This window comes from Elgaria multicarinata, chromosome 8, assembly GCF_023053635.1.
Source record: "Elgaria multicarinata webbii isolate HBS135686 ecotype San Diego chromosome 8, rElgMul1.1.pri, whole genome shotgun sequence".
NCBI classification, from domain to species: domain Eukaryota; kingdom Metazoa; phylum Chordata; class Lepidosauria; order Squamata; family Anguidae; genus Elgaria; species Elgaria multicarinata.
The window spans coordinates 57,469,646-57,495,519 of NC_086178.1; positions in this window are offsets into that span (position 1 = coordinate 57,469,646).

Below are 25,874 nucleotides of genomic sequence, written 5' to 3' on the forward strand. Positions count from 1 at the left end.
TTCCAAGCAACAGTATATTGTTCTGAGCTTTCCCTGTTGTAATGCAAAGTATTTTGGGGCAGCTTGGTTTTGCATGGGTAATTAAGACCCATTTGCTTTACAAAAGACCTGCTTGCATTTTTGAACTCTACTTGGAGATATGACTGTGGGGACTGTACTTCAAAATTTACCTGTACTTCAAAATTTACTACCACAGCACTGCATCTACCCCAAACAAATGGAAGATCAGAGAATAAAGTTACTATTATTTTGGCCAAGAGGTCAATATCTTGTCTATTAGCTGTCCTGACACAATTGGTTTTCAATTATTTTCACTGGAATAAACAAGATCTCAGAAGAAAATGATGTGTGGATTGCACTTGAGTCATGAGTGCAACCCACACCTGATGACTTTGCTAAGGGTATTCTGCATCTTACACATACACACAGTAAATGTAGAACTTACTCACTTTTGATTGCTCTATTTACCATTAGCTAAATTAGGATATGTATTATTTTGCTAGAGGTTTCCCAAAATATTCAACCCTCAGAAACAGAATCATTGATGGTGAGTGGCATCCCTACCTGTGACCTCTGGTTCAAATAATTCCTTTCAATAACTGGAGCCAACTCCCATAAGAAAGGATGCTAGACTAGATGGACCCATTGACCGGACTCTGATTTTTTTAAAAAATAATAATAATATTGATTAGTAACATAAAAAATGTGCTTGTTGTTATTAATTAATCACAAAACATTTTATGAAGGGCTGTTCCTATAAATCAAATGTATGTAAAATGTGCTTCCAATATGAGAAATTATCCAAAGATAACCTTATTCATGCAGTCACTTTGCCTTGAAACTGAACATGAAGATCTCCCGCAAAGTGGTTGGAAGTGATGAATGAAGCAGTAGATTGGTCTGACAGAGACACAAACAGTCATTTCACAGTGCTAGGATCACATCAAGAAGCTGGGATTGAAGGCAAAAGTCATTATGCAATTTATTTTACTGTTTGTCTTCTCTTTTACATGTTTATGGAAAAAACTAAAATAAAGATTTAACCATCCAATAATGGAGTGAGGCAGATAACCCATGCTGGAGTGGAAATCCTCTTTTCACATAATTTCACTCTTCAGGGAAGAAATGAGAACACACATGATTGAGTTGGTGGGGTGCATTCACTGGGATTATTGTCCCATAGCCCTTATGCACCAAATCCAGGTGAGTCCTTCCACTCCTCAAAATGAGAAGACTTCCACTTACCTTGTCCTTGTCCAGGCATCAGGATACTGACTGCAGACCCTCAAAGCACAAGCAAGTTCCTTTACAGGCTTGCCCTTTACTCCCAGGTAGGGATGTACAGATTTTGTTAAATCCATTCTGTCTGTGTTTTGCGGATTATCAGGGATTGTTCATTCCATTGTCCATGGAATCTAATTTGGTTTTTGGGTTGTTGTTTTAAAAAGAAACGTACAAGAATTTTGTTCCACTTGCACAAGTGTGCATTAGTGTTAATGCACAGTTGCGCAAATGCACATTAGTGCAAGAGTGAATTTGTGAAAATCCCCCCCCCCCCAAAGTAAAAAAAAACCAAAACTTGTCTGCAGAATCCGAAGCTCAGAAAAAGCCAGTCTTCTGCAGGATCCACAGATAAGATTCATAGAAATCTGAAAACATTTGAATCTGTTGTGATTTTTTCTGACATCCTTACTCCCAGGACAGTGGTGGCATCTCAGGGAGCATGAGAAGAATGAGCCCCAAAGTTGATCAGCTCATCTTGGTTCTTCACCCCTTAACTATGCAGCTCATCAAGCTCATCAATAATGAATCAGAAGGAAGGCTTTGCTAGAAAGAAGAGTTAAAGAATACAGTATACTACTTTACAGGAATATGGTGTACTACTTGCCCCCCTCCTGTATGTAAAAAATAATTCAAACCCTTTGTGGTTTAGTCAACAATTTTTGTGAACCACCCAGAGAGCTTTGGCTATTGGGCAGTATAAAAATTAGGGATGTGCTCCGCCTCTCCTCGGACCGGAGAAGCAGAAGTGGATGGGGGGGGCTTCACCTCCCCTTAAGGCGGAGGTGAAGAGGATCGGGGGAGCAACGGAGCATTGCGGAGCAGATCGAGGAGGAGCTCTGCAAAAAAGGTAAGGGGGGTTTACTTGGCCCTGCCGGGGGTCTTATCTACATCCGTCCGCGGTCCCGCGGCTGCTTCAACTGAGCCCAAGGACTCAAACAGGAAGACTAGGCTGGTCTTCCTGTTTGAGTCCTCGGGCTCAGTTGAAGCAGCCACGGGTCTGCAGATGGAGGCAGGTAAGGGGGAGGAGGGGTTTACCTGGCCCTGCAGCCGCCACCGCCCATGCGGCGACGGTAGCAGAGCCGGTAAGGGGGAGGGGGGTCTTACCTGCATCCATCGTGGCCTGTCGCCACCTTCACTAGAGCCCACGGCTCAACCAGGAAGCATAGGCTGCAATCGGGGCCTACAGTTCCTGGTTGAGCCGTGGGCTCTAGTGAAGCTGGGATGGGCTGGGATGAACACAGGTAAGGGGGAGGAGGGAGGGGGCCTTACCTGGCGCCACTCCCCGCTGCTACAGAGCTCCGATTGGGAGCCGGAGCTCTGCAGTGGAGTGGAGCTGACCCTAGGCGGAAGGAGGTGGGGCAGAGCGGACCCGATCGGCATTTTGTGGATCGAGTGCAAAGAGGATCGGGGGGTCCGTGCACATCCCTAATAAAAATGTAATAATTTTTTTTAAAAAATAAAATAACAATTGCATTCTTTCTTTCAATATAATGATTCCTTGCCCAATATGGTTGTCTTGGGAAATGTATCAGATATGAGGGATGCAAGCTTAACTCTGAAGAACTGAGGTTGAATTCCTGGCCTCATAATGTTTCAGGGCAGATGGAGGATGGGGGGCAAAAGAAGCTCTAGGTATCTCTTCCCACAAGGCATCACAGTTACCTACCTGTAAATCAGAACTGACAAGTGGGGTCCTACAACAAAGCATCGCAGAATGGAATCCTTCTGTTCAGAATTCGAGCCATGCCAGGTTTTCCCCACTCCATTTTGACTTTTCTTCTGGGAGTGGACACACTTGTGCCTAATCCAAGTGATATTAAATATTTTATTTACTCCATTGATGTCTAAGGCCAGCTTTCATTTCTGACCCTGGGGATATTTTAAAATAGTTTCTCAGTGTGAACCAGGAAATGACCTATCCAGACAATGATGTGGTTCTGTCTACCCTTTTTATCTCTATGTGTCTCTTCCCCACTCCCACTCCATTTCATCCCCTCTCAGACAGTTTTCACCCCCACACCTCATAGCCACTTTATTATATTACTTCTCCCACCCTGTTTTTATCTCTTTATAGACTGAGAGATAAAAACTGGGTGGGAGGAGTAATAGAATAATGTCTGCCATAGAGTTATCATCAGTCTGTTTTGTGGGTTTTTCCCCCGTTATGGTTTTTTCTTACAATTTTTTTACCGCTGAAATCTTTGGGGGTCACCCCAAGTTTGCTGATACCATGTTGTTGTGTGTAGGTGGTACAGTTTTGAAAACTTGAATCTGTACTAGAAGGAAAGAAGCTGTTCGGGAAAGAATGCTTCCTAATGAAATCCATTTCAAGCAGCTACTCGAGGTGAATTTCTGTAAAAAGTGAAAACAATGTAGTGTAACTCTTCAATTAGTGTGTTTAGGTTAGACATGGACATTTTGAGGACCTGATGATTTGCCAGCTACAGAGAATACCCCAGCCTGCATTTAGTAGGAGGTTATAGCTTAACTAGCTGTACCCAGCGTAACATACGCCATTGTAGCATCTCTTAAAGTTTATTAATTAAATATCACATTTTATTTATTTATTCATTCGCAGCAGGCGAGCGGCCTCCCACCCAGCCACCAAGGGCCGCGGCCATGTCTTGCTCATGCTCCAGACTGTGGTGCTGCCCCCTTCGTGGGGGGGGGCGAAGAGGCAGAAAGGGGGTAGGATTACCTTGGAAAGCCTGGAGGAGTCGGGCGAGGGGCTTAGCAACCTGTATCAGCTGACATCACAGGTTGTTACTGTTGCTTAGCAACCTGAATCAGCTGAAGCCATTCTAGAATTCCTGAAGGCAAAGTGGGCGTGGCAAAATGGTAACATACCTAAGCGTTTTATATATATATATAGACGGTCACTTCACACTTTAAAATTCTCCCAAGGAGGAAGGGGAAAAAAGGTAGGAAAATCAACACTTAGGACCAGTGGTGTAGTGGTAAAAGTGGAAGTGCAGCTGCTCATTATCACAGTCCCCATAGCCACACCTCCAAGAAGAATCTAAAAATGCAGGCAGAGGTGTTGATCCATAGGAACAAGCCAGTGCTAGCAGTTTTGATCTCCACCAGGAGCAGGTCTTTTGTACAGCAAATGTGTCTTAATTACCCATTCAGAACCAAGCCACCCCAAAATACTTTGCATTACAACAGGGAACCATATATTGTTGTTGAGACAATTCATTCCCCCCCAACCCCCGCCTAGCCCAGCCCCAGCAACTGTGAGGATTACAGCTAAACTCTAAAGGAACGGGATTCTGAGGGGGGTGGGGGTGGCAGATGACACCAGCATCCCTGCTAATAAATAAGTGCCAGTGCTCTGTTCCTGCAAGCCGTGGTTCCACTACAACACTGGTTAGGAGGACTGAGCCCTGCAAAATGCTGATCAGTTCAGGCATTCTGTTTTTTGCTGGCATAAATCCCACAATCATGGATGGATCTGTCATTTGCCATCCTATAATCCTGTGTCTGGAAAGGACCCAAAGCTCTGCTCCTCAGATCTTCTGCCCTGAGCCAGGATTCAAGATGCATTAACGCTCTTCCAGCTTCCAGTATGCCACAAGCAGAGAATAGGAGCGAACAAGCAGATTGTGCCAGAGATGCCTGCCAAATTCAAGGAATGGGTTAGTAAATGGGGTGAGATGTGTGCTCTTGCAGTGGGTTTATTTGTATATCTCCAGGGAGTTTATTCAGCAGTAGCTACATTGGTTTGATCACTTTTTCCAGCACAGTCCTTTGTGTATACTCAGAGGTAAGCCCCAGTGAATTCAATGGGATTTACTCCTTAAGTGTCTATAGGATTCTGGCTGTAGCCTCCTTCTTCCATATCAACAGAAAATTGCAAAGAAGCATGGGATTTTATCTTTTAGCAAAAGGATGGAAGAGGGCCAAGGTGAATATGAATCTAACTCTAGGCCATCAAGTTTATAATTCTGGACAGTGTAGCCTAGCTACAGTTATCCATGCTCTGATAACCTCTCGTTTGGATTACTGCAATGCGTTATACATGGGGCTGCCTTTGAAAACGGTCCGGAAGCTTCATCTGGTACAAAACAGGGCAGCCCGTTTACTAACAGGGACTGGCTGGCGAGATCACATTACGCCAGTCCTTTTACAACTTCATTGGCTGCCAGTCCAGGTCCGGGCCCGATTCAAAGTGCTGGTATTGACATTTAAAGCCCTAAACGGTTTGGGGCCAGGTTATTTGAAGGAACGCCTCCTCCCATATGTACCTACCCGGACCTTAAGATCATCTACAGGGGCCCTTCTCCGTGAGCCCCTGCCAAATGAAGTGAGGCAGGTGGCTACTAGGAGGAGGGCTTTCTCCGCTGTGGCACCCCGGTTGTGGAATGAGCTCCCCAGAGAGGTCCGCCTGGTGCCTTCACTGTACTCCTTTCGTCACCAGCTGAAGACCTTTTTATTCACTCAGTATTTTTAACATTTAATTTTAACTTAAATTTAAATTATACTGTTTTAAACTCTGTATTTTAACCTTATATCAATTTTGCTGCGTGGTTTTATCCTGGTTGTGCTTTTTATATTGTATTTTGTATTTGTGTTTTTAACTTGTTGGTTGTTTTATGATGGTTTTAATTTTTGTGAACCGCCCAGAGAGCTTCGGCTATTGGGCGGTATAAAAATGTAATAAATAAATAAATAAATAAATAAATAATTCCATAATCCTATTCCATTATCTAGCATGTTTTCACACAGAACCAGAAATGATTTGTGCCAAGTCTGAGTCTCAGAATTTGTTTTCAAAAATGGGTCATTATTCCATGAAGTAATAATAAAGAACATATGCAAAGTGTTTTTCTTTAACCATTGAAAGGCAGTACCCTGTCCACGTACATTTAGGACAAACAAGTGTGACTTTACGAGCATATGTTTGAACACCCATGCCGTTTTGGTGCTTGGGGTGAAATGGTGAAATGTCCCCTTGCTACACACACACACCATTAGTAAACATCAACAACAACAAAAACCTAATTTGCTGCTGTTTAATGTTACTTAAAATTTCCCACGTGAGATAGCAGCCTCAGTCTGCCTAATGGTAGGGCTGGCTCTGCTTGAGTCCCAGTGCTTCCCTTTTGAGAACTTAAGCACTGATGCAGATGAACTGTGGGCAAGCGAGTGTGAATCATGCCCCAGAAGAAAATGATGATGTCCTTTTCATGGAAGAGGCCTTTTTTTTCTAATAGAAATCAGTCTTTAATGTTACCCTGGGACACATGTTAAGGAATGTGATGAGGGATATAAAGAGAGTGAAGACATGATGGGGATTATTATTATTATTATTATTATTATTATTATTATTATTATTATTATTATTATTATTATTATTATTATTATGCTGGATAACACGGATTGGAAACCCCAAACACCCCTTTTCCTGGATCCCAGTACTACAGCACCAGCTGTCTGCGGCTTGCATGAGCTCTAATTTATAACTCACAAATAACTTCCTTCTTATGGCCGCTGTGATTCATGGGGCGCTGTGTCCGGGAGGATGGATTTGTGAGTGACGGCTTCTCTCCACAATTTACCAGGTACACTCAGTGCCGGCCCATCGAGGTCTGATTTACAGCCAAGTGTGAGTACGGGGCTTAGGCTTTGTGCTTGCCTGGATTTGGGCAGACGCCTTCTGAAGGGAGGCAGGGAAGGATCGCAAGCCGCCCTGCTAGCTAAGCTACCAGATTAAAAAGCCATCAAGTAGCAATGAAAATTCAGAAACAACTGTTCTCCCAGCCTGCTCTGCATCCAAATAGCAATTTAGAGACAGAGACCACATTTCTTTGTTATTGCTGATGGGTTGGGCTGTTTCTTTTTTCTTCTCAATGTAGGGGAGCAAGTGTCTGTGTTATAATGGGATGTCAAGAAACTAACATTTAAAACTCAGCATCTCTAATATAGTAAAGCACTACCTGTATTTCAGGGGGAAAGCCTCCAAGAAAGCTACTGTCACATTGAATCATAGTGCTGGAAGAGAAGGAACAAAAGTCCAGATAACTAACTAACTCTCTCTCTCTCTCTCTCTCTCTCACACACACACACACACCCACCCACCTACCCTAAAGAAGGCCTACTTAGCCTGCATTCTCCCACATATTTATTCATTCATTTATTTATTTATTACATTTCTGTCCTGCCCAATAGCAGGAGCTCTCTGGACGGTTCACAAAAATTAAAAACATTCAAAGTATAAAACAACAGTATAAAACCAAAATATAAAATACAATATTTGAGCTGAAATGAATTTTTGCAAATATTCAGCATTTGTCAAGATGTTCACTATCAGATCCTGAATGTGACATTTCAGATCTGACATTCAAATTTGAATTCTCCCCATTATGTTTTACGTTAAAAATCCTAAGTCATGGTGCTTTAGACTCATTGGCATTTCTTGATTGATTTGATTTTGGCAGGCATCAAATCTAAAATCTCTTAAGAGCTGTCAACTGCCAAATACTAAATACCATTGCATGTCAGTTATCAAAGATTGTCAAATACTAAATGCCAAAGGAGAAAAGGATATGTGGGAAGTGCTGTGGACATTCTCATCAGCAGGATGAGGGATGGAGGGAACCCTTGGGAGAGGCTGGTCCCCAAGTATACCTCCTGCCATATCTCAGTCTTCACGTCCTTGTACACCCATTGAGAACACATATCTGGAGGGGAAACTGTAAAGATTGTCAAGAAAAAGACCACCTTGCATGGCATGCTTTGATACTTCCTACTCACTACACATGGCATTCTGTAATTGAGAGAATAACTGGCTCTGTTAGTTTATTACATTATACGAGAGCCAGTGTGGGGTAGTGGTTAGAGTGTTGGATTGGGACTAGGAAGTCCAGGGTTCCACTTCCCAGACTTCAGGGCCAGTCACTGAGGGTTGCTGTGAAGATAACATGGAGAGGAGCAGGACCATGTAAGTCACTTTCGGTTCCTTGCAAGAGGCAAAAAGTCAGGATATAAATGTAATAATGATTTTTTAAAATGTGCTAGCATGTTTGGGGGATAGTATCCAGTCTCATTATAATGTCAGTATAGGCTTTGATTACTTATGACATCTAGACTGATTTACATCATTCTAAACAAAAAAAAAAAGTTTCAACTAGAGCAGTTGCATTTCCTCCTATTTAGTGTCCAGAGAACTATGTCGAGCTTGTGGCTAGAACCAAATCCCGATTCAGCAATTTACCTTACTGGGCAGCTTGGAATGAGTCCCAGTCTCAACCTCAGTTCCTCAACTATAAAATGGGAATGATTGCTCCTAACATACCTCGTGGGATGTTTTAAGGATGGACATGACTGTACATCACTTAATGACCTATGTAAAGTAAAACCACCACCACCTCCAGAGGAGAATCCAGAAGATAAAAGTGCTGAAGGGTATGTAACTTCGTAACTCACTCCAAATACTTATCATGTTTCACCTCTAAGTAACCATCACTGGACTTGAGCATTTGCCTTTGAACTGTGCTTGCAGAATTGAAGTCTCTGATTCTGTCCCATTGTGAGAAGCAGGCTTTGCTGCCATGTGGCACCCCAGAGGAACCCTGTCTGACTTTATGTGAGCCACTCAAATGAGGAGGTGGTGCCACCTACTGAACACAGCTGTGTGCTACATGCAATTATGATATAGTGGAGAACAACAACAACATCAGAAACAGAACCGATAAAACAAGAATCAAGATTTGTCTACACCAGGTTAGTAATGTGGGTCCTATCCCTTGCCAAAACACAGGTAATGCCGCACTGTCCTGCCCTTTCAAATGATTGCCATTTTTAGCATGGAGACCCTGCCTCGTAATAGCCTCCCCCCCAGTAGTCCATGAATAAAATGTTAGTACTGCTGTATGCTTATCTTTCCCTCTCTGTTCTGCCTTTCTTCCCTGACCTCAATACCCTCCTATATTTCTGTTGTTGTTGTTGTTGTTGTTGTTGTTGTTGTTGTTGTTGTTGTTCCTTTGGTTTAAAAGTGGTATTTATTTGTTTCTACACTTGTTCAACCCTTCAAATCCTCTGGATGAATATTGATTACCCCCATGAGATTCATCCTAGAAAATAAGACGAGCCTTGCTGGCTCAGAGCAAGGTTCCATCTAGTCCAGCATCTTGGGCCCAACAGTGACCAGCCAGATGGTTCTGGAAAGCCCATACAGAGCATGATGCGACAGCCCTCCCCAGCTGTTTGCCTCCAGTGACTGGTGTGCATCAGAATACTGCCTCTGGATGCAGAAGCTTCATTTAACTATCATGGTTATTATCCATGGATAGATCTATCCTCCATGGATTTTTCTGAGCCACTTTTAAAGCCTTCTTAAGGCAGTGGTCCTCACCATATCTTGAGGCAGCTATTCCATTAATACATTGAGCATTGTCATGTGAAGAAGTTGTTTCTTTTTTCTTTCCTGACCCTAATGTCAACCCAATTCATTGCATGCTCCCAAGGATAATGGAATTACCTCTTGAGAATCATGAGAGTAGGAGAACATTTTATCTTTCTCCACTCCATCATTGCACCATTGTACCCAACATGGCTAGCCCAGGAAATGTTGCACACCAGGAATGTTGAGTGGTGTACCTCAGGAACCCCCTACAGTGTTTCAGAGAATGCTGTAGATCAGAGATTGGAGATAAATGGGGCCAGGGCTTTGGGAGGGGCCCATAAAGAGTTCTTATTCCTCCACAGGCCAGATAAAGCCTATGGGACAGAGATTGTCCTCTGCTGCTGTAGAGCATCTTCCTGATCATATTCTGCTTTATTGGTGCCACTGTCTATATTGCCATCCCAAGCAACTGCTTGAGTTGTTTCTGCAGGGAAGGTTAGCTTTGGCGTTAGATGTGAATGAAGGAGATGTGCCAGTTGTACATACCGCTGAAGTGGAAGCATCTTGTGCACATGAGACTTCTTCAGACATTGGCATGTCCACACTAATGTCTCAAGAAGACTTATGTGAGAGGAGTGTACAAGCTTGATGCACACTAATGCACATCAGCTTGCATCAAGTCTCAGCACATGCAAGGTCACTCTGATGGTGGTCACAACATTATCACATGATGGGGAAGATTTAAATCCAGGGAGCTTGTCAAGCAAGAGGCTCTGGATTCCCTTCCATCCTATACTTACTCTGGCACATTTTAGATGTGGGGTTAGGAGGGAAAGGGAGCATATGCCTCTCTGTGACTTTATTATTTGCTTTGTTGTGTGCCTTGACAAGTACTGGCTGGAAAGGGAAGGGCTGTAGCTCTGTGGGGAGCATCTGCTTTGCATGCAGGTCCCAGGTTAGATCCTAAGCATCTCCAGGTAGAGCTGGGTAAAACACTGCCTGACGTCCTGGAGAGCAGCTGCCAGATGGACCCATGGTCAGACTCCGTGTAAGGCAGCTTCCAATGTTCCTTGGACATATGGGGGCTCAGAATACTGTTCAGCATAGTGAGCACACAGCATAGACTTTTAGCCAGCATTGATAGTTTCCTCCACAGCTGATAACAGAGACAAGCAACCTGCCCTCTTTCTCTGCAATATTTCCCCTTCCCTTTACCTTGGCTGCAACTAGCTCTTGATCTTGTGAATAAATGGATAATACCATAATGTTATCCTTGAATCAGTCATCATGTAAACAAGTCCTTAGAGTAAAGAATTTTCTGTTGTAACCATCAAGGTTAGAGACTTTTTCAGGACAATGGATATATATTTTAGTTCAGGAGCAGTGAATTCAATTGCTGGTAGAAACTATTGTCTAGGCTAGGGTGACCATATGGAAAGGAGGACAGGGCTTCTATATTTTTAACAGTTGTATAGAAAAGGGAATTTCAGCGGTGTCATTTGTATGCATGCAACACCTGGTGAAATTCTCTCTTCATCACAACAGTTAAAGCTGCAGGAGCCCTGCCCTCTGTTGTATCTGCTCACTCTAGTATAGCTAGAGTGACTAGATACAAAAGACCAGATGAAACAGTTAAAGCTGCAGGAGCTATACTACAGTGACCAGATATAAAAGAGGGCAGTCTTTTGAGATCCATCAGGGGCTGATCCTCTACTGGTTTTGATGGCTAGTAAAAAGGCGTTATTATTATTATTATTATTATTATTATTATCATCATCATCATCATCATCATCATTATTATTATTATATTTTAAAACATTAATACACTTTTAAAAGATTTTTTAAATTAAGATTTTATTTTTTTTAAATGTAAGATTTTTAAGATCTAAAGGATTAAAAAAGATTTAAACATGTAAAATGTTTAGTTGAAGATTAAAAGTTTTAAGATTTTTTTAAAAATCATTTTTTAAAAAAAGATTTGAAAGATTTTTTTGCTGAGCTTATGTCTGGTTTTTAATATTGTTCCCCTTTTTATTTCTATATTCAAAAAATGTCACTGATTGTTAGTTTATTACGTTAAATATGAAGCTTTAAAATTTTTGGATTGTTAGAAATGAGGGGGTAATTCCAAGAAGCAGATGGGGAAGTTTTAACCCTCCCCTCCAAGAGCACAGTGATCCCAACCCAAATCAGGGCCACATGTGCTTACACAAGAGTCAATAAAAGGATAATCCTGAAATACATGCTACGCAGTTAAGCAGAATGCATTGTTTGGCTCACAGATCTTTGAAGTGACAAATAAAAATCTAAGTAAAAAAGAATGGGGCTATGGGTCAAGTGAGGCAGCCTAAAGTTTCCACACAGGAGGAGCTTCTTCCAGTCAAAGGTTTCACATCTGCTTTTTTAAAAAAGTTACAAGTGCTTGATGATATTAAAGTTCTATAACAAGAATGCAGTACCATAGGCCTGGAGGCCAATCCAATCCAATCCCCATGGGTTCCCAATCTGGACTTCTGGAATTCCTTCAATTACCACGCCTTCTTTTCCTGGCCCCACCCCTTTAAAATTTCCTGCCTTTTGTGCATTTTTAGGGCGACCATAAGAAAAGGAGGACAGGGCTCCTGTATCTTTAACAGTTGTAATGAAAGGGGAATTTCAGCAGGTGTCATTTCTATGCATGCAGCACCTGGTGAAAGTCCCTCTTTATCACAACAGTTAAAGCTGCAGGTGCTCTGGCCTCTTTTATATCTGTTCACTCTAGTATAGCTCCTGCACTTTAACTGTTGTGATGGAGCCCTCTTTTCACCAGGTTCTCTATATATACAAATGACACCTGCTGAAATTCCCTTTTCTATGCAACTGTTAAAGATACAAGAGCCCTGTCCTCATTTTCATATGGTCACCCTATGCATTTTTCACCATTCTAAAAAGTTGAAATGCTCTTGTGAGGCTTAGTTACTGCCAATAAGAGCTTTAAAATAAAATATTTTGGTAATTTGGTCCCTCCCTCTTTTCTTTGCCCCTCCCCTTTTCCTTTGCCCCTCCCCCTTTGTCCTTGGTCCCACTCAGCAGAATGTGGCCCACAAGAGCTTCTCTGAAATGAAATTCAGCTCTCCGTCTGAAAGAAGATCAACACCCTTGTTCTATGAAGTTATTTAAAATGTTTAATCAATCTGTCCTAGCATGAATCTCAAGTACACACCTTCATGCCAAGATAAATAAAACTTCTGTAAAAAGGAGGCTTGGAGTTATCTAAATGTCTCATTACTTTCGTGCTTTGGATATCCCTAAAGGTATTTGGAAAGGTGAGGGCACATTGTCAATCCACATGATCTCTGAAAAGTTGTCAATTTCATTCAAATGAAGCTAGATGTATATCTTAACCACCCAACATTTCAACGTAAAGGTTTTTGGCTCTGCTGTGCACAGTGCACGCTCTTTGAAAACTTAGGCAAGAGCGCCCTCTGCTGACCTTAGCAGGATGTGGTTGTGGTTTTTTTAAGCTACATACCCATTTTTAGAATATTGAGATCACCGTTGCATTGCTCCTTGGACGGGAATGGAACAGAATTCCATAAGAACTATCAAGTGTGTGTGACTAAATATTTAAAACATTAAATATTTATGACCCTCAGAGTTCAACGTGTAAGAAGAAACTCTGATCTGCCAGGGGCTCAGGTCTTCTGGGGAAGCACCCCGTCTTCCATGGATGCTGTTGCCCCAATTCCAGATGTGTGGGACAGGTTGTGGTTATCGAATTGGCACAGCTAGGCTTTGCATGTGATCAGAATTCTGGCCTTTTTCTGAGCCCTGATACTGGTACAGAATGAAGTCCTTGGAGAGAGTGATTCCATCTCCCAGCCAATGACATGGATGGGGTTTTACCTGCCATGGTATTGGAAGGATGGTTGTTAGGAATCCCAAATTACAGCCCTGCAACTCTGTGAGACTGAGATTAGTTCTCGTGTGTTCTTCTACTGTAGTTTCTCTAAAGGAGCTCTGGAACTTTTGCTGCGTCCTCTTTTACTGTTATTTTCTAGACCCGCTTTCAGCCCAAGGGACTAATTCCATTTCAATGAAGCTGTTGGGGCTGCATTACAGTAGTGGCAGAGCCAAAGGCAAAAGAGGCATGGCCAAAATACCCAAAATACCAGCATATTGTAATTTAAAAGTTTTATTACCAGTGACTAAGCTATGGATACTGTATTTCTGACCCGTGGGCCCCTTTTCATCGGCCAGCCTTCCCTGTCTAGCCCATGGAGCCACCAGAGCTCTAAGCCCTGCCCCTGGAGGAATTCCCTCAGAGGGCATCCCCTGCTGTTATCTCCTATTTCAGATTGGAAATAACAGCAAGGATGCAGGGCAGTTGGACTCAGCTGCACTGGGGAGAGTGGCCACTCTGCTTGGAAGCGGTCCTGCCGCCCACATCCTCCCATACCAGCTGTTAGTTTTTACCTGACATTAGAGAGACAGTGCAGCGGCTAGAGTGCAGGACTGGGAATCAGTAGATTCAGGTTCTAGTCCCCACTTGGCCATGGAAGCTCACTGGGTGACTTTGGGCCAGTCAGAGATTTTCAGCCCAACCTACCTTACAGGGTTGTTGTTGTGAGGATAAAATGGAGAGGAGGATTATGTATGCCTCCTTGGGTTCCTTGGAGGAAAAAAGGTGGGATATAAATGTAATAAAATAAATAAATAACGGTAACAGTGGGTATGGGGATGCAGGGCAGTCTGGCTCTGCTTCACCACCTCATCTGCTCCCACAATGAGGAAAGGAGGCAGGATGGGCAAAGCTGGCTGAGTTCCCTTTGCTCCTCTATCAGAGAAGCAAAGGGGACCTGTCCACATCTGCTTTGCCCACTCTGGCTTCTTCCCCCTGTTGTGGGAAAGAGGCGGAGGTAGGGCAGAGGCTACCTAGTCCCTATTGCTTCTCCACTGAGTATAAATGCAAATGTAGAAACAACGATAAATTTAAAGAGAAATACAAGACATCTCACCATTGCAGAGAAGGCTGACTATGTGCCTGCTCAGTTTGCTGTCCAAATGAAGTTGGTAGGCAACTTCAAGGCCGCTCCTCTCTCTTTGTATTGTCATTTATCTATAAAGTAGGGTGACCATATGGAAAGGAGGACAGGGCTCCTGTATCTTTAACAGTTGTATAGAAAAGGGAATTTCTGCAGGTGTCATTTGTATGCATGCAGCACCTGGTGACGTTCCCTCTTCAGCACAACAGTTAAAGCTGCAGGAGCTATACTACAGTGACCAGATACAAAAGAGGGCAAGGCTCCTGCAGCTTTAACTGTAGGGATGAAGAGGGACTTTCACCAGGAGCTGCATGTCTACAAATGACACCTGCTGAAATTCCCTTTTCTTTACAACGGTTAAAGATAAGGAGCCCCGTCCTCCTTTCCATATGGTCACCCTACTATGCACCTTGTCTTGGTAGGGTTTGAGGAGTGCCATTTGCTGCTCCTGCTGAAGCAGCAACATGCCTGGTCCTGCCTGTCTCGCTGAGCATCCTGTTTGCCACAGTGGCCATCCAGATGCTCATAGGAAGCCCAAAGGCAGGACATGAGTTCCATAGCAAACTCCTGCTCATGTTCCCCAGCAGCTGCTATTGAGAGGCACACTGCCTCTGGGACCTGAGGTAATGTATAGTCATCATGACTGGTAGCCATCGCTGGCCTTATCCTCCATTAATTTGCGTAATCCCCATTCAAACCCCTTCATTCTGTGTGTGTTGCTGTATCTGCCCCAAATAACCTTTCCTCAAAGGGGAGTTGCTCCAACCCCTTGATTGTTTTAGTTGCTGCTTTCTGCATCTTCTCCACCTCTACAATTTCATTTTTTTAAAAAAAGGATACTGTGGAGGATTGCACTGTAAAGCTCACGCTTCAAGCTAAAAGCCTGTCTATTTCCTCCTCCCCCCCTCCATTTTCAGGAGGAGTGAAATACAGCATGTTAGTGGACTGTGAATAATACATTTACTCAAGTGAATAAACTGTTAGAAATGATGTTACAGCTCATTTGCTTCCCAAAAGTGCACTCTCCTGGTCAGAAGAAGGTATTACAAAGAAAAAAAGAATAGGAAGTGGCTGCACTTCGCGACCAGTAGTTTTTAAATAGACATGTTGTTGTTGTTGTCGTCGTCCTCATCCTCATTGTTTTTTTAAAAGTGGTATTTATGCATCAAACCAAAGCAGTTAGGTGTACCTATTCAATCATATCCCCCCCCCAGCCCCCGCTTTTCTCTTCTTCCAGGCAGGTCTGTGGAACTAACTTATGCACACTTAGGGAGGATTTCCTAAATTTAAAGGGAAGAGTTATTTCTCAAGTCTTTCACAGATTAAAGAGATAGACTACTATTTCTGGATGCCATTCCCATCTCCTGAACACAAAACATTCGCAGGCTACCTGGGATGAGGACATTGTGGCTGTGGGATGGGCCTATAGCCTCCAGGGGCCTGGGGGCAGGGTAGCAACCTTAGGGCTACACCAGGTCCCCTCTCAGAATTAAATTATATGTATAACTTAAAACAACTTAGGGTGCAATCCTATGCGAGTTCAGACAAGAAAGTATCCTACAAATCCCAGCATCCCCCAGCCAGCTGGGGCATGCTGGGGATAGCATGATATTTTTCTCTCTAAACATACATAGGATTGTGTCCATAAACTTTTTTCATTATTGAGTATTACATTTATACTCCACCTTTCCTCCAAGGAGCTCAAGGCATCATATATGGTTCTCCCCACCTCCCCAGTTCATCCTCAGTCACAACAATCACGTGAGGTAGGTTAAGCAGCAAGATAGTGACAGGACAGAGGTCACCCAGTGGGGATTCCAACCTAGGTGTCCTCAGTCCCTAGTCTGATACTTGAACAGTGCAATGCTATGCATGTCTACTCCGCAGTAAGCCCCACTGATTTAAATGAGGCTAACACCCAAGTAAAAAAAGAAGTGCAGAAAAGGACAATTAAAATTATTAAGGGGCTGGAGCATCTCTCCTATGAGGGAAGATTACAGCAACTGGGATTGTCTAGCTTGGAAAAAAAGAGACTTAGGGCCTTGCTAGAGGAGACCTTAGTGTGCTGTGAGGCCCGGTTTCCCTGCTGTGTGTCCAGACGACGCACAGGGGAATCCGGGGTCAAGGCGCACTGAAGCCTCCCTTAATGTGCCATAAGCGAAGTCGCTTATGGTGCGCCTTTTCCGCAGCCCCGGCGTCTAGCAAGGTCCGTGGCTTTTTGCGGCTACTCATGAGTAGCCGGGAAAAGCCATGGACTGGGCACAGTGCTCAGCGCTGTGCCCATCGGGCCGGGGGGATCCGGGGGGGAGATAGGGGGGAAGGCCAGACCGGCAGGAGAGGGGGAGGGCGGAGGGCGACACAGGGGACGGCAAGGGAGGGTGGAGGGCGACACAGGGATGGTAGTGGAGGGCGGAGGGCGACACAGGGGACAGCGGCAGGCAACACGGGACGGGGACAGGGAGGGAGGGCGGGGGAAGAGTGGGCAGGAGGCATGGGAGGGGATCAGGAGCGGCTGGGGGGGCTTAATTAAAAGAAATCCCACCTACCTTGTCCGAAGTCTTCGGGGCGCACATGGCCCCTTTAACAAAAAAAAAAAAAAAAGGCCAACTCTACAGGGCTTCCACAGTCCCTGCGTGTCGGCCGTCTAGGAGGCGGGGTGGCGCACGCTAAAGTTAGCACGTCATTGCTCTGCCTCCCTGCTGGCTTATCCGGCAGGGTCTAGCAAGGCCCTAAGGGGAGATATGATAGAAGGTACAACATTATGCATGGTATGGAGAATGTGGACAGGGAGACATTTTTCTCCCTCTCTCGAAATATTAGAACTCGGGATCATCCTGTGAAACTGATTGGTGGGAGATTGGTGGACAAGTAAAAGGAAGTACTTCTTCACACAGCACATAGTTAAATTATGGAACTCACTACCACAAGATGTAGTGATGGCCACCAATCTGGATGGTTTCAAAAGAGGGTTGGATAAATTCCTGGAGGCAAAGGCTATCAATGGCTACTAGCCCTGATGGTTGTGTGCTATCTCCTGTATTCGAGGCAATAAGCTTGTGTGCACCAGTTGCTGAGGAACATGGGTGGGAGGGTGCTGTTGCACCATGTCTTCCTTGTTCATCCCTGGCCGATGGCTGGTTGGCCACTGTGTGAACAGAGTGCTGGACTAGATGGACCCTTGGTCTGAGGGTCCAATTTATAAGCTTATTTTCTTATAAATGTGCATAGGATCGCAGCCTAAGCCATCCTTCCCTTCCCCACACTGGTGGCCCCACAGATGTTCTGGACTAGAATTCACATTATCCTTGGCCCCCGCTAGCTAGGGCTGATAAGAGTTGTAGTCCAAAACATATGGAGGGCACCACACTCACACTTAAATGTAAGTTTTGACTGTTTCACATTGGCTTATAATGGCCATTCCTTTAGCCTCCCCAGCCCACCTCTATAACATTTCTGACTAGAGACTGGCTGAGAGATATGATAGAGATCTTCACCCTGATCTTTACAGAGATCTTCACCCTGATCCAGGTAGGCTATGTACCTGTGCAGTTAATTAACCTGCAGAGATGATAAACCACAGACTGAAGCACAGAGGTCTTATCTGCTCTCTGCAGATCATATATTGTCTAGATATTGTCTAGGGTAGTTTGTGCAGAAGACGTTCCAAGAACAATAGAATGGGATACTGTTGATTATTACCAGTGAAGAGTTCCTGGCTAATTAATGTCACTCAAAAGATCATGGCGAAAACGCTAGTATTTATTTTTTAAATGTACACCTATATTTTTCCTTCTATGTTTAAGGCAGAAATAAGCACCAGTGCTTATTTGAAGAAATGTCATTTTGTAATTAAGCAGAATACTTACAAAAGTTAAAAATATTTATTTACCGGATCCTCATCTGTCACCCCTTGTAGAAAACAGGGTGGCAAAGTAGAATAGCCACTTCAGGGCCCCCGTAAGGCAGATCCATAAAGATGGAGAATGTCATAAATGTTGTAAACAGCTGACAGTCCCATTTTTCCTTACATCTTTCAGTGGGTTTTATGTTCCAATAACTTCTTACCTTGATAGCTCTCCTTCCCATCCTCCCATGTCATTGTGCACCTGTTCTTAATTTAATGGTAATTGTTTCTATTCCCTGGTTTCCTTATCTTCTCAACTCCATTACAGCAGAAAATAGCAGAAAGCAGCACTACAGCCAAAGCTGTGAAACAAATGGCACTTTTTGTTCATTAACCGGACAATGTTTCAATCCTTTTCATGAGAAGGAGACCACATTTCTCCACTTAACATAACTCTTAGAAACTGCAGCAAGTGGGCAGAGGTTCTTGTCCCCTTTCTGTTCCTAAAGTTGATAGAGGACCAGCTGGCTTAGCCACTATAGTTTGCATCATTGTGAACGTTTATCCTTCCAAATGTTGTAATGCTCACGTCCTACAATGGAATGGATTGAGTACGTTATAACATTTTCAACATTTAAACGAATGGCATATCGATGGCTCCTTCAAATGGTTACTTATTTGGGTATCTGGTTCACTTTTGTTAAAGCCTATGTATAATTGCTCAATATATATATATATATATATATATATATATATATATATATATTGCATATGTATTAATTGCTATGAATATATACAAATTAAAGTATGTATTTTTAAAGAATAGAAACTAAAAAAGAAAACAATTGTTTGTGTACTTGTTGACCAGAAGAATGACACAAATCAAACTTGAACCGAGTACAGTGTTATAAAATGGTAGGTTGGTGCAGGCAATTTAAAGAAGTCAGTGTTTAGAAGTCAGTGTTTTTTTAAACACGTACAGATTAAAATAGATAAATTGGATTTATTTGTGCAAGGCAGTCTCCCCATATTCCAGGAGGGCAAGACATGACCAAGAGTGCTGGTAAAGTAGGGTGTAAAATCAAGCCATGTGCATTTTTTAAGGTGTTTTACAGTAGTGATACTCATAGCCTTCAGGCGTGTATAAACCAAGGAGAACTCTTCAAATATGTCCTGTATCAGGAATCGATTCAACTGTAATTGACCATTATTTATTATTTTATTTGTCTATTACATTTATATCATAGATTTTTTTTTCTCTTGCAAGGAACCCAAGGTGGCTTCCTGATCTTCCTCCTCTTCTTTTTATCCTCACAACAACCCTGTGAGATAGGCTGAGAGTCAGTGGCTGGCCCAAAATCACCCAGTGGGCTTCATAGCCAGGTGAACAGGGACTAGAACCTGGATCTCCTGATTCCCAGTCCAACACTCTAGTCACTGCATGACACAGGTATTAACAACACTGGTCTCCTGTATTTTGATTTTTAAAAGATCAAGTTTATACAGTATATACAAAATGGATCAATAGGACGAAACAGCCGTTGTGCCCAAACAGTCAACAATGCCATCAGGATCCATGTGTGGGTGCATCAAATGCCTTTTGTTTATAGAAGCCAATGTAGATGGTAAAATGCTAAACAGGACATGGAACAGGAAGGACACTGAGGGACAATGTAACTTTAATTCCTCCACATATTCCTTCAAAATTCATGGAGGACAGATCCATCCTTGGATATTTGTGGTGAGCACGTATTAGTCATAACAGTGGAACTTGCAGATACAGTATGGTGTAGAAATATTTAAACTATTTCTTAACTGTCCTACTTTGAAAACAACCATATACAAAAGTATACAAAAACAACCATAACAGAATACAACAACCAAGTAGACAGACTCTAAAGCACAGAAACAAAGAGCAAAATTCCTCTAAAATGCCTTGGCAAATAGGAAGGTGAAAAATGCTAGTTGAGCATATTTGGGGAGACCATTCCACTGTGGGGATATGACTGTGGAAAAAGGCCCTCTCTCCTTCATAAATATATAATGCACTTCTGCTAAAGAGGATTCTCAAAGAAGGCCTTTGGGTTGCCTGCTATGAAAAATAAATAAATAAATAAATAAATAAATAAATAAATAAGGGGGGGGGACTATTTCCCCACCCCCACCCCAGCCTCAAACTATTTAAACTGGAAACCTTTGTGTTCATTAGGGATGTCTGCCACCTTGTGACTGAAGTTGGTACAGAGACATATTAAAATTAAGTTAGGTTAATGGCCTTAGAGCTATGGTACTGACAGAGAGACATCCTCTTTTATTATAATCATTAGGTAGATAAATAGTTGTGGCGTCTTTTTGCTACCTCAGGAAATCCTTTCTTCTGCAAACTTTTTTTTAAAGTGAAGCATATTTTTTTACACACACACTCCTGTCGCCACATGAAATGTAGATATATTCTGCCCATATGTTCTCACATTATTATGATTACAGCTTCCAGGATATGGACAATCCATAAAAAGCCTGTACAAGTGCCAGTCCTAGTTTGCTGTCGGGCAGGGAGTTTAAGATCTCTTGCACTTGAGGAAGGGTACCATAGCAGCTCCCCACCTCTACTATCTGAATGAACAAGCAAGACTCTCTTATCTATTTACAAGTTACATTTCCACACTCCTTTTGGCATGAGAATCACATGTGCATTGTGGTCTGGTGAACAGGAGTTTTTTGTTTGTTTGTTTTTTAAAAGAATTTATACAGGACATTGAGGCTAAGATACAGCCAGGAGTTTGAGGCTTTCTGCCTATACACTTTCTCCATCATCACATGAGCGACATGTTCACCAGGACTTTGCTAGTGCAGCTACGTAGTTAGCTGCAGCAATTTCCCACCCCCTTCTTGGGAGTACTGATAGTCTAATTTTGCTAAAGGCATTATTAGGGAATTAAGTGAAATTAATTAAGCCTAATTCAATTGTTATTTTAAGAGCTTCTCCTTATCACAGTCTTCTAAAGAGTTTCATTCTATTGCTTGCTGCAGACTGGCATTAAAATGCATGCTCCTGCTGAGCTGTTGCCCCAAATCCCAAACCCAACCCAGTGGAAGTTTTACTTAATGCTAAAGGGTGTATTGGGCTGGAGTATCTCTGGCTGAGGACTGCTTCTGCAAAGTGGAAGAGGAGTGGAGATGCTGGTGGCATTGACAACTTTCCGCCATCTAGATCAGGGATGGGGAGCCTGTGATCCTCCAGCCATCGTTAGGCTACAAATTTCATAACTCATGACCATTAGCCATGTTGCCTGGGGATGATGGGAGTTGGAGTTTAGCAACATCTGGAGGCAGAACTTCCCCACCCCTGCTCCAAATTATAAATGGATATTATTTAAGGAATCTGCCCAAAGCATCCCCTAGATTAGTGGCCGGAAAAAGCTGAGAGGTGGCATCAGTTCCATTTAGCATAGGGGTTAGGATCATAAAGAGATCTGGTGGATGTCCAGGATCAGAAAAGCATGAAGGCAGATAAGGCAGTCTTCCCCACACTGTAGATAATGAAGGCTGATGCAAGGAACTTGAGGCTAGAACCTTTTATTTTTGGCTTTTATTATTAATTTGCAAACACAACAGAAATAACAAAAAGAAACAGCATCACTTCAGAATTACATTAGTAGAAATTCAGTACCCATATTGTCTGATTACACATCCAAAGAGATTTACGGCTATAGGAGATACGTTCAAATGTAAAGTGAACAGCAAGATCCTCGGATCCTTGAGTGGTGGGTGGTGGGTGTTCATCCTCGCAAGGTGGCAGTAGAAGTCTCTCTGCAACTAAAAGGGCTCTCAGCACCTGCTTCCGCTGTCCATCTGTTAATGGGATAGAATAGGAACATAATGTAAAGCACACCATTATCCATAAATATCAAGGATTTTTCTAAAACAAAACTAATACAAACAATAACTTCCAAACCAAAAGAAGTCACCTAAGAGCACACCCACTACAGAGCACTCATGGGCATGGTTAATAGTTGTGGGGAAATGGGTTGGGACTGTGGTATCAGCAGAGCACAGGGAAAGGGGGCAGGTCCAGGGATTGTCTGTTTTTCAGAGCTACAGATGAGGGATATCAATTATCAGAGCTATGGACTGGATGGTACTTGGTTCCTAAAGTGTGTTTTTTTTAAAAAAAAAAATGCCTGTCTGGAATCCCAAATGCATGATGAAAAAACCCTTGAAGATTGGAATAATATGTGGATACAACACCCTCTGCTGATAGAAGCCCAGCAAACCCATCTATATCTCACCTAATCTTCAAGAAAGACCTGGCAGACAACAATGGATTCACATAAAGCATGGTTGATTCAGAATTCCAGTTAATTTCACTGGCCCATTCCCTTCACATAAATAAATGGACAGTCTAAGACAGGGGGCAGGAGTGTCGAGCCTTTTCCAGCACTAGAGCCAAATTTCATTCTGGGAAAGGTCTCGGGAACTGCCTTCCATCTGTGGATGGGGGTCAAAGGCAGAGTGGACGGATCTATGATGTGATGATCAATTTGCCAATTTTAAGCCAACTCATAAGTAAGCAGGATAAGTATTCTGCATGTATACTCATAAGGAAGCAGGACTGCATCTCTCAGCAGCTTCCACCCCCTCTCCCCTTCAAGGAAAACCTTTTATCTCTGATCAGCTGCTGTTCAGAGATAAGAGCTTTTTCCTGCAGGGGAGAGGGGGCAGGGCTGGGGAAAGTAGCTTGTGGCCCAAGTGATGAATCCCCATGGGCCGTATGTGGCCCATGGGTTCTCCACCTCCAGTGTAGCATAAGGACTGTCTTCAGCTATAGAGCCGTTTGACAGTAGCCCAGGAGGAGTACTGCAGGTTCCGGTACACTGCAGCCTTCCTCAACCTGGGGCGCTCCAGATGTGTTGGACTGCATCTCCCAGAATGCCCCAGCCAGCTGGCTGGGGCATTCTGAGAGTTGTAGTCCAACACATCTGGAGCGCCCCAGGTTGAGGAAGGCTGAGGTACAGGCTGGAGTGTATGGACATAAGTCTGGAAGCTCACCCAGCCTGTGCACCTGAAAGCCCAGAGCCAGCAATCCTCTCTTCCCTTGCCTCTCTTTAGCACGCATGCTTCCCTTCACTTTCCCTTCCCTATCCAGTTCTCTCAGCCAACCTCCTCACCACCTCATTTGCACTCTCCTCTGTTTGATCTGTCCCAACTCCCTTTGTCCCCTTGGGTTTACATACCATGATGTGCCAGACAGATGGAATTAACATCATAACATCATGCCTGTAGAAGAGGGGGTGTAAATGAAGGCTCCCCACATGCTTTTAAGCCAATGGAATACCTGAGAGAGTTTCCCACCTCCTCCTCGCCACCCATCTCACTCACATCAGAGGACAGGATTCCCACTAATTCCGTTGGTCTGTCACAGCATGATATAAACCTAGGTCAGGAGAAACACACAAACATACAGCATGCAGCTATATCAGTTTGCCAACTCGAAGCAAACAAATGGGGTGTTTGGGGATGGAAACTTCAGTGATGAGCAGGGCTGGCATCAAGGGTAGGCCTGGGTCAGGCACCTGCTGAGGGCACATATCACACTGACAAGAAGAGCCCCCTGGATTTGCGTCTCCTCTTCACCATTACAACTGGCTTGTTCAGCTGTCTTTTGCTCTGGCCCAGACAATGGTGTTGGTGGTAAGGATGGAGCAGTAGACCCCACTGCCTGTTTGCTCACAAGCAAGCAAGTGGCAGCAATGATGAGAAAGAGGAGGAAGATGAGCAATAGCATTGGTGATAATGGCGGTGAGAAAGTAGACTCCCTGAGGGAGGGGGCCCATTGAGGGTGTCTGGCTCAAGGGCTCTCCAACACCGGGAGCAGCACTGGGGACCAGGTACCTTGCGCAAAGGGGATGCTTTGCCCAAACAACCAAAAGACAGGGGAAATAGAATGGCTAAATGAATGAATGAAGATCAGATGAAAAACACCTACCTTCTTTACACCATCACAGTTCTAAGGATATCAAGGGAAGAAAAATTCCAGCAAGCTGATGAACTGGCTGGGAGAAGAATAGAGATTCATTTAAATATATACCTCTGCTTGACCTGTGCTGTTGGCATGTGAAGCATAGGAGCCAGTGAGCTTTTCAAAAATGAAAAGGAAGGGGAGGGTGGGGTGTGCTTCCAGATGAGACTTTTAATGTGCAATCACCCCACTGCAATCATGGAATTTTACTGGGCATCCAGATGATGCTGTCATCCACTTGTGATCCTCCTGTGTTTTCCCACCACTTCTTCCATTTTTTTTTTAACCACAGAAAATAAGGAAGAAAGATGGGATAGCTGCTTGCATCCCAGCGTCCTCTGCAGCACTAACAGCCTCCTGACAGCCAGTCCATTTAAAAAAAAAAAAAAAAAAAAGCCATGTGACCATAGAAAAAGTTCATGGCAGCTAGAGTGTCCCCAGAAGTGCGAGATGCTGTAGGCTGCTGTCTCTATGGTTGTGGACTTTTACCCTCCCAGAGCCCATTCTAACCACCGGGGAGCCTGCCATACATCATGGAAAGCCACCCTGGGGCCCCTCAACCCTACTGCGGTGGGATGGTTAGCCAGGGTGGTTCCATGAGGACTGTGGTATTGTTTTTCTCCCCCCACATGTCACACTAAGCCACCACAACCCAAAACCCTTAACTATGGTGGCTTAGTGTGATGCCTGAACAGGCCCAGAGATTACAAGATTTTTCTAGCAGTATGTCATGAGATTTCTTTGGGGGTAGAAGATTCCTAGAGTCTAATGGCTTCTAGCCACACCTTTCATCCCTAGTTCTGAGCTTCATGATTAAAAAAACAAAAAACAAAACCCAATAAGGATGTCTTCTCTCCCTGTTTCTCATTAGGCATGTGATTAGAAAGTTAAAAGGTTTAAAATGTGTCCATCCGAAGTAAACTCCATGATTTTTCCAATTAAGTTTCAATGGGTGGGGGAGCTCTGATTAATTAGGGTGACCATATGAAAAGGAGGACAGGGTTCTTGTATCTTTAATAGTTGCATAGAAAAGGGAATTTCAGCAGGTGTCATTTGTGAGCATGTCACACCTGGTGAAATTTCCTCTTCATCACAACAGTGAAAGGTGCAGGAGCTATACTACAGTGATCAGATACAAAAGAGGTCAGGGCTCCTGCAGCTTTAACTGTTGTGATGTAGAGGGAATTTCACCAGGTGCTGCATGCATACAAATGACCCTTGCTGAAATTCCCTTTTCAATTCAACTGTTAAAGATACAGAAGCCCTATCCTCCTTTTCATATGGTCACCCTAGATTAATACATGGGTGAATATAGTCATAGTCAAACACTTCTTTGATGGGTTCAAAAAAAGAACA